We start from the raw sequence: 8,093 nt of genomic DNA on the forward strand, positions 1-8,093 counted from the left end.
CTTAGTTAAAAAAAACATCTTGCCATAGCAAACGTTCAGATAAAGTCCGCGTAGGCGGAGCTAGTCATTGCAGATGATTGTGCCAATTGCATAGCATAAAAATTTAATTTGCGACTTACAATATTTACAGACCCAACGAATTCTGACTAAGAAAAATTCTCAATGTTAAAGATTTGTCTCACCATGATTGTCTGAAACATTCAATAATTTCCATGAAACTATGCATTTAAAGAAAATACTCGGTGCGAGCTTTTAAAACGCCGTAAGAATGTTAACAATAATAGAAAGCCTCTAGTGGGCTACAACTTAAGCAGTTTTCACTTCATTAGGAAGAGCAATTACCCATACGTGAACCTTGAAACGAGGCCTGTACTGAATTGTTTTCTTAAGTTGGACCGTGCTATGCTCTGCTCACTATATATATATTCCCAGAGGTGACAATGTGTAAGATCTTGTTTTTCTTGCATTTCACATCTCCCGAATGCTTCGCGCGATAGGTACGTAAGATTGGTGACACCAAGGCGACACACTGATTAATTTTAGAACTTGTTTGGGTATAGCACGAGCGAAGCCATATGCGGGAAGGTATTTGTGTGACAAAGTCGAACCTACATCCGCGGGCTTTAGCTTCAGAATCTAATCATGTCTGCAGACACTTTTTTTCTGATTGGAACTGTATCCAACACAAGGTTTGAATATCTTTTGCATTTTAGGCTTAGTAGTGCTTTTGCTCTTTCACATAAGGAATAGGTAAGGAGAATGCTTACTTCGAGTGGCATACCTAACGCATAGTTGCATGAGCACTTTCCTGTCGTGACGCTAATCAAACGTCACTGGCAGGGAAATGCTGCGATGCTCTTGTTCCTGGGATTACCTCCCCCATGGTCCTGGCCAGACCACAGGAGAAGATTGAGTAGTAGTAAATATGTACGGATTCGGCCACCTGTCAATCACAGCCCCAGGTGGGAGGGGCCAATCCTGACCAATCCCGAAGCAGCAGGGCGGGGCCTCTCCCTCTCTCCCATCCCAGGGACCAATGACAGTGCATGGACGCTGGCCAGTGACCAATGGGAGCTCATCGAGGTCCCACCCCCGAGTCACGTACGTGGTATAGGTGTGAGGTCACGTAGCCAATGTTAACACATGCTTAACAAGGTGTTAACAGCCGATGTTATCAGTCACGTACGCGGCACGTGTCAGAAGCGTGGGAAAGACACGTACATCACCACCGCTCTCATGACAACCACATGATTTCCCCGGGTTCGCGCTGCGTCCGGCAGAGGGCGCTCACGTGATGTCACACAGGCATCACAACAACTGCCGCCCGGAGTTTTCTCCGGGCGGCAGTTGCGGTGAGCGGACGTGTTTCCTGGTTCTCCTCGAGCATCCGAAGCTAAGTGCCAGTTTTTTCTTCTTTTCTCTCTCTTTTTTTGAGAGTTGATTGCAAGTGACTATGCGGTAGCAGTATTAGGTGTGAACAGCAGCAGTTAACGTTAGTTTCGCAAAGTAGGCTCTGTTTGAATTTTTGGCGGGAAGGGACGGTTTGTTCCCGGTTTCGACATCGGTCTAGATTTGGGTCGGCATGACAAGGGTGGGGACGGGTTGGTGCAGTGCGAGGGGTGTGGGGGGTGGTGTTACCTAGAGGAGACGGGTTTCGGGAGCCTGGAGGAGGCGGCGGGGATGAGTTTTGAGTGTCGGCTTTGCGTGAAGCTTCAACGGGTAACTGGGGAATGGGAGGGTAGAGTTCGGGAGATTGAGGCCCAGCTTAAGACAGAAGGAGAGAAGCGGGTGGGTCTCGAGACCCAGGTAGAAGAGCTGACTAGGCAGCTTAATCATGAGAGGGAGCAGCGGGTCGGCCTCGAGAAGCAGGCGGAAGAGTTGGGGGAAGTATGGAAGGCGGGTTTAGAGGAGCGTAAGAGGGAGTGTTACAGTAGGGTAGAGCGCCTGGAAGGGGTAATTCGAGCGAGTGAGAGTAGCGAGGGAAGAAAGGAGGAACTGTCAGTTCTAGCTGGACGAACCACCAGTCTGCAGGCTGGGGTCCCTGGTGGTTGGGAGTCCGGCCTGTTGGCTGGCGGGCTCGACGACGCTGGAGAGCTGAGTGACACTCAGCTCAATGGCGCCTTCGAGCAGCAGGCGTCGGGCAGTCAGGTGACAGGAGATAAGTCGCAGGACAAAGGCGCGCAGGCACCAGGGGGATCTAGGGTACTGTTAGTGGGGAGCTCTAATGTAGCACGGGTTAGGAGGGGTGTACATAACAGGGTGAAGGGAGACCAGAGGGTAACCGTAAAGGTCCAGCCAGGGAAGTGTATGGTAAATGCTATGACTGCAGCACGTGAGGGGGTGTGGGATAACCGGGAGGGAAGGAACCTAGTAATAGTTCATGCGGGGCTTAATGATTTGCTGAAGGGTAGGAGCCAGAACCTCGGAAAGCAGCTAAACGTGGGAATACGTAAGCTGAGGGACGTGTCTGAGAATGTGCATGTGGTTGTGTGCACCATTCTAGAAGTTCGGGGGCAGTCCGGGTTAACGGAGAGGAGGGTTGTCGAAGCCAACGGATTAATTAACGGTATGAGTCCACAGCTTCGGTACGACGTAATGGAAGTAAACAGAGAAGTGTACGAGGCTGGCTCCCGCCCTTTTGCAGATGGCATTCACTACTGTGAGGCCACGGGTTACAGGGTGGGGGATAGGATGGGCCGCACAGTGACCGCTTTTTTGGGCGGACCGAGGGCCCTGGGGGCACTGAAGTAATTGAAAACCCAACGAAGTCAGGAGAGGCACCCAGGAATAAAAAGAGGAGAAAATGTAAGAACAGGTATGAAAAACAGCACAATCAGACATTGGATATATTAACATGCAGGGTGGTAGAAATAGGTTAAAATGGGAAGAGGTAGAGAAGCAACTAAGAAAGGAGGATTTAATGGTGTATGGGTTTGTGGAAACACATCTCAGAGACATGGAGCAGACACCTTGCAACCTTGACTATGTGTGGGAAGAATGCGACAGAATGGAGGGAACGAGGAAGGGAGGTGGAATTGGAGCATTTATTAAGAAGAGTATAAACTTTCAAAGGATCAGAAAGGAGTTCGCCGAACCTTTGTGGCTGAAGGAAAAGTCGCTGGGGAATCAACAGTCCTTGGTGTTGTTTACTTATGGACAGGGACAGGTGCGAAAGAGGAAAACAGAAAAATGATTGATTGCATATGAAGAGACATTAGTGAACTAGGGGAAGGCTCCGAAATCATTATTATGGGAGACATGAATGCCCATATTGAGGGTCTGGATGGGTATACGGACTGAACTGGAAGCATATTAATAGAACTGGTGGAAAAACATGACTTAGTTTAATGTAATACCAGTCAGAAGTGTGACGGGCATATAACTTGGGAAACTGGCAATCTGCATTCAACTATAGATTACGTACTCATGTCACACAAAATTTATGGTAAGTTACAAGTAATGAAAGTAGATGAAGAAGGTTCTAAAAGTCTTGGTAGTGATCACAAACGTATTAAGCTGAATTTTGCCAGAGAAGTAAATGCTGAAACCAGACAACATAATTCAAAGCAAACTTTCTGCAGCGACAAAGAGTTGGAAATAGTTGTTGAAAGAATAGAGGCAGCAGTTTCAGGGCAACGGTATGCAGATTGGACCTATGAGAACCTAACTAGGCTTTTTGCTCTAGAACTAGACAAAGTTAAGAGTAAACGAAAGGGGAAGCAAGGACATAGACCAAAAAGCTTGTGGGACAAAGAAGTGAAGCAAGCGATACAAAAACGTCAGGAAGCCTCTAGAGAACACAGGTATTCCAAGCGTAGTGGGGAGTCCGAAACGGAAGTAAAAAGAAAATGGGACACTTTTGTAACTTGTCGCCGAGAGGCATCCAGTTTGATCAATGCGAAAATTCAGAGAAAGGGTGAGGAATGGATGAGTAATGTAAATAAGAAAGATAGAAACGCTGCCAAGAAGTTTTGGGAGCACTTGAGCTCACTCGGTGAAACAACGCAAGCTAGACAGAGGTTCATACTCTCGCATCAGGGAGATCAATTAGAGGAAGATGATGCGATATAATATATAGGAGCAGTGATGGAGGAGAAATTTCGGGAACGGGTACATGTGGGAGATAGGAGAACCGAAGGAAGTAGCAGTCCAGTTTGTGACATCGCGGATTTTGGACAAAGAGAATGGGAAAAGGCGGAACGAAGAGTCCCTAGTGGCACGTCGACGGGCACAGATGGTATTTCTATCAAGCTGGTGAAGAATTTGGGTCCTAAATCTAAGGCAAAGCTAAGGGAGGTAGTGAGTACCATGATAACAAAAGGAAATCTTCCAGATGAATGGAGGCTTAGTAGGATGAGTATGATATATAAGGGAAAAAGAGATAAGTCTGATATTAGGAATTATCGTCCTATAACCGTGACACCGGTTATTTACAGGTTGGTAATGCAGATTATAAAGAACAGACTGGAGGAATGGGTAGATTGCGAGGGTATACTGGGCGAGTTACAGAACGGGTTTCGGAAACAAAGAAGGTTGGAGTGCAATTTATTTTCTCTAACACAGTGTATAGAAATAGCGCAAAAAGAAAACAGACAGCTCTGGCTGGCATTTCTGGGTATCAAGGGTGCCTATGACAATGTGAACCAAAGAAACCTGTGGGACATAATGAAGAACTTAAACCTAGATGAAGTACTAACAGCACTATTAAAGAACATTTACAAAGATAACAAGGTGATTATAACATGGGAAGGAAAGGCGACTGGGAAAGTAGAGATAAGACGAGGCCTTTGGCAGGTGTGCTTGTTATCGCCTTTGCTGTTTATGTTGTATCTGAGACGATTGGAGGATAGACTAGAGAAGAGTGGGCTTGGATTCAACCTTTCTTACAGTAAGCTAGGCCAAAAAATTCAGCAATCCTTACCGGGATTGATGTATGCGGATGATATCATACTAATGGCTAACAACATGACAGAGTTGCAGGAATTAATGAGCATCTGTGGTAGGGAAGGAGAGGAATAGGGTTTAGAATTCAGTAGTGAAAATTCAGCAGTCATGATTTTTAACGAGGATGAAGTTGAGAGGCTGAAGATACAGAATATTACAGTTGAGAGAGCTAGTAAATACAAGTATCCAGGAGTATGGATATGTGATTGTGCAGAATATCTCGGAGAGCATGAAAAGTATATAATAGGTAAGGGCAACAGAAATGCAGCTGTAATGAAAAATAGAGCACTTTGGAATTACAACAGGTACGAGGGGGTGAGAGAGATTTGGAAAGGGGTCATGGTGCCTGGCTTGACTTTTGGAAACACAGTGCTCTGCATGAAATCCGAAGTGCATGCGAGACTAGAAATAAAACAGCGTGGAGTAGGTAGACTGGCTTTGGGGGCACATTGGAAAACGCCAAACCAGGGAGTACAAGGAGACATGGGATGGGCGTCATTTGAGAGCAGGGAAGCGGTGAGCAAGATAGAATTTGAGGATAGGTTGAGGCAACTGGATGGGGAGCAATTGGCACAAAAAATTTTCAGCTATTTATACATCAGAAGTGTAGACAGAAAGTGGAGACAGCGCACTAGGAAATTAAGAGGAAAGTTTTTGGGCTATAGCGAAGTTACGGAAGAGCAAGTCTCAGTTAAGAAGAAAGTTAAGGTCACAGAAAGAGATCGGTGGCTAGAGGGAATGCAGACAAAGACGGCTCTGGAAAGCTATAGATTAAACAAAAGAGTTATTGCCAAAGAGAACATTTATGACAATTCTAGGGGAAGCTCATTGCTGTTTGAGGCGAGGACGGGTGTTTTGCGAACCAGAACATACAGAGTGAAGTACCAGGAAATTGATACAGTGTGCACTGCTTGTGGAGAGGAGGACGAGACGGCTGAGCAATTGATACTCTACTGTAAAAGGCTTCACCCTATGCCTACCGAAGACAACATAGATTTAATAAAGTCGTTGGGTTTTAGAGACAGCGAAGGGAGGGTGGATTTCAAGACTGTAGAGATTATCAAGCAAAGATTAAGTGAATGGTGGCAGAAGTCGAGAGAATACTAGGTATTTTCTTATTCACTGATGGCAAGGGGGTTTCATAGCCTCACTTTCTTTGCACTGCGAAGTGAATATAGATTTCACATTTAAATATTCTAAGCTTAAATGGTAAAACAAAATGGCTAGGCGGCGTAAGCTACCGCCCGATCCAAAGGGCTCAGCCGTATTCATCCATCCATCCATCCACAGAGTTCGAGTTGCGTCCGACAGAGGGCGCTCAAGTAATGTCACACAGGGTCCGTGTTGCATCCGACAGAGGGCGCTGGGCCGCGGTCACATGATGGTCACGTGACATTATTTGAATCACTGCGCGGTAAACGACTTTTATTCGCTAAAAAAGGCTCCGCGGCGGCCGGGAATCGACCTCGCTACCTTCCGCAAAGCAGCCTGACGCTCTAGCCCCTGAGCTACAAGAACATTTTTTTTTATTGCCACAGTAAAAGTTTGTAACACAATGACATACAACAGAAACATTTTTTTAAAAGAAAAGCGCCCAGCCTATACCAAGGCTTGAGATGGTCGTTAGTTTAAAAGTCTTTTAAGGCCTTCAGTTCCTCGAAGACAGGTAACCACTCAGGGGGAGGAATCTTGGCTTTGTAGACAGCTGTTAACTCGCACACAGTTTGCACGAAATATTTTCGCACAGGTCCTACATTCACATCAGCATGTCTTACAGCCATACGACTTTTGCAGATGCTGTGGAGGCCAATGAGCATGACTGCATCTAAAGGAATCGTATCGTCAGTCTGAACTTCTGTATTTAAGAACCTAATACCGTCCGGGGTGATGGGAAGATCTTTTTTTATGGGCCTCTGCAAGACATCCCAAAAGAGCAGGGCGTCCTAACACTCTAGAAAGACGTGCTCAATCGTTTCCGGTTTTTGGCACAGAAAGCAATGAACTCCCCAAGGAACAAAGATCCCTTTATCTTTAAGCCATGTCTTCACAGGAAGAGTATTAGTATGGAGCTTAAAGAAAAAGGTTTTAACTGTTGGCGGAACGTGCATTTTCTTGACGCGGCTAAGAACGTCACGCTCACGGCGTTCACAGAATCTGTTACGGTACAAAGGTACAGGAAAAAGAACATCGTATAAATCACCCGATAGACGCTTCTGCGCGACACCAGAAAGATATTCTAAAGAAAAACGCACAGACAAAAACTGAAATGCGCTAACTACTTCACTCAGGTAAGGGCTGAGATGGCACGCACTGCGTTTAAATGACGAGACGACAAACGAAGGTATTTGCTCCGCCAAACAGGTTTGTATCACAGTACGCAGAAAAGGGTCGGCTTGATCCCGTAGAAACATGAATCTCGAAACCACTTGCTTAACGAAAAGGTGTGACAAGGAAAGTCCGCCTTTGGTGACACGACAAAAAAGGTTATCGCGGCTTACTCTCTCCCATCCAGACTGCCATATAAATACGGCAAAAACACGATGTAGCTTCTGAATGTTGATGCGGGAACAACTGATTACTTGAAGGACATACCAGATTTTGGCAATTAAAAACACGTTACACACCGTGGCCCGAGTAAAAATGGATAAGTCACTTCCTGTCTATTTCTGTGCTTTTCCCCGGGTTTCATTGATGACCGATGACCAATACGTATTGTTTGTTTTATAATGCTGAAGAGGCACTCCAAGATAGGGGACAGGGGTGAGCATGAAGCTAATGTTTTCGAATTGATGGGGCCTCGTTGCCCATGACCCGTGCCAAAATCCAACACATTTCGCGCAATTTACAGAAGCCCCGGTTGCTTCACAGAAACTTTTAATCACACACACAGCCTCTGATATGCTCTTTTTGTCGTTACAAAATACAGCCACATCGTCCGCATAAGCCAGCAGTTTGACTTCTTTGCTGTGCAACCTAAAACCTTGTATATCTCTATTTTCAATTATCCGACGACAGAAAGGCTCTAAATATATGGTAAATAATAGAGGTGAAAGGGGACATCCCTGCCTTACAGATGACAAAACTGGGATGGGTTGGGTAAGGCGACCATTCACAATCAGTTGCGTGGTGCACCCACTATATGCCATTCG

The sequence above is a fragment of the Ixodes scapularis genome, unplaced genomic scaffold, assembly GCF_016920785.2.
Source record: "Ixodes scapularis isolate PalLabHiFi unplaced genomic scaffold, ASM1692078v2 PGA_scaffold4__175_contigs__length_147842914, whole genome shotgun sequence".
Taxonomy (NCBI): Eukaryota; Metazoa; Arthropoda; class Arachnida; order Ixodida; family Ixodidae; genus Ixodes; species Ixodes scapularis.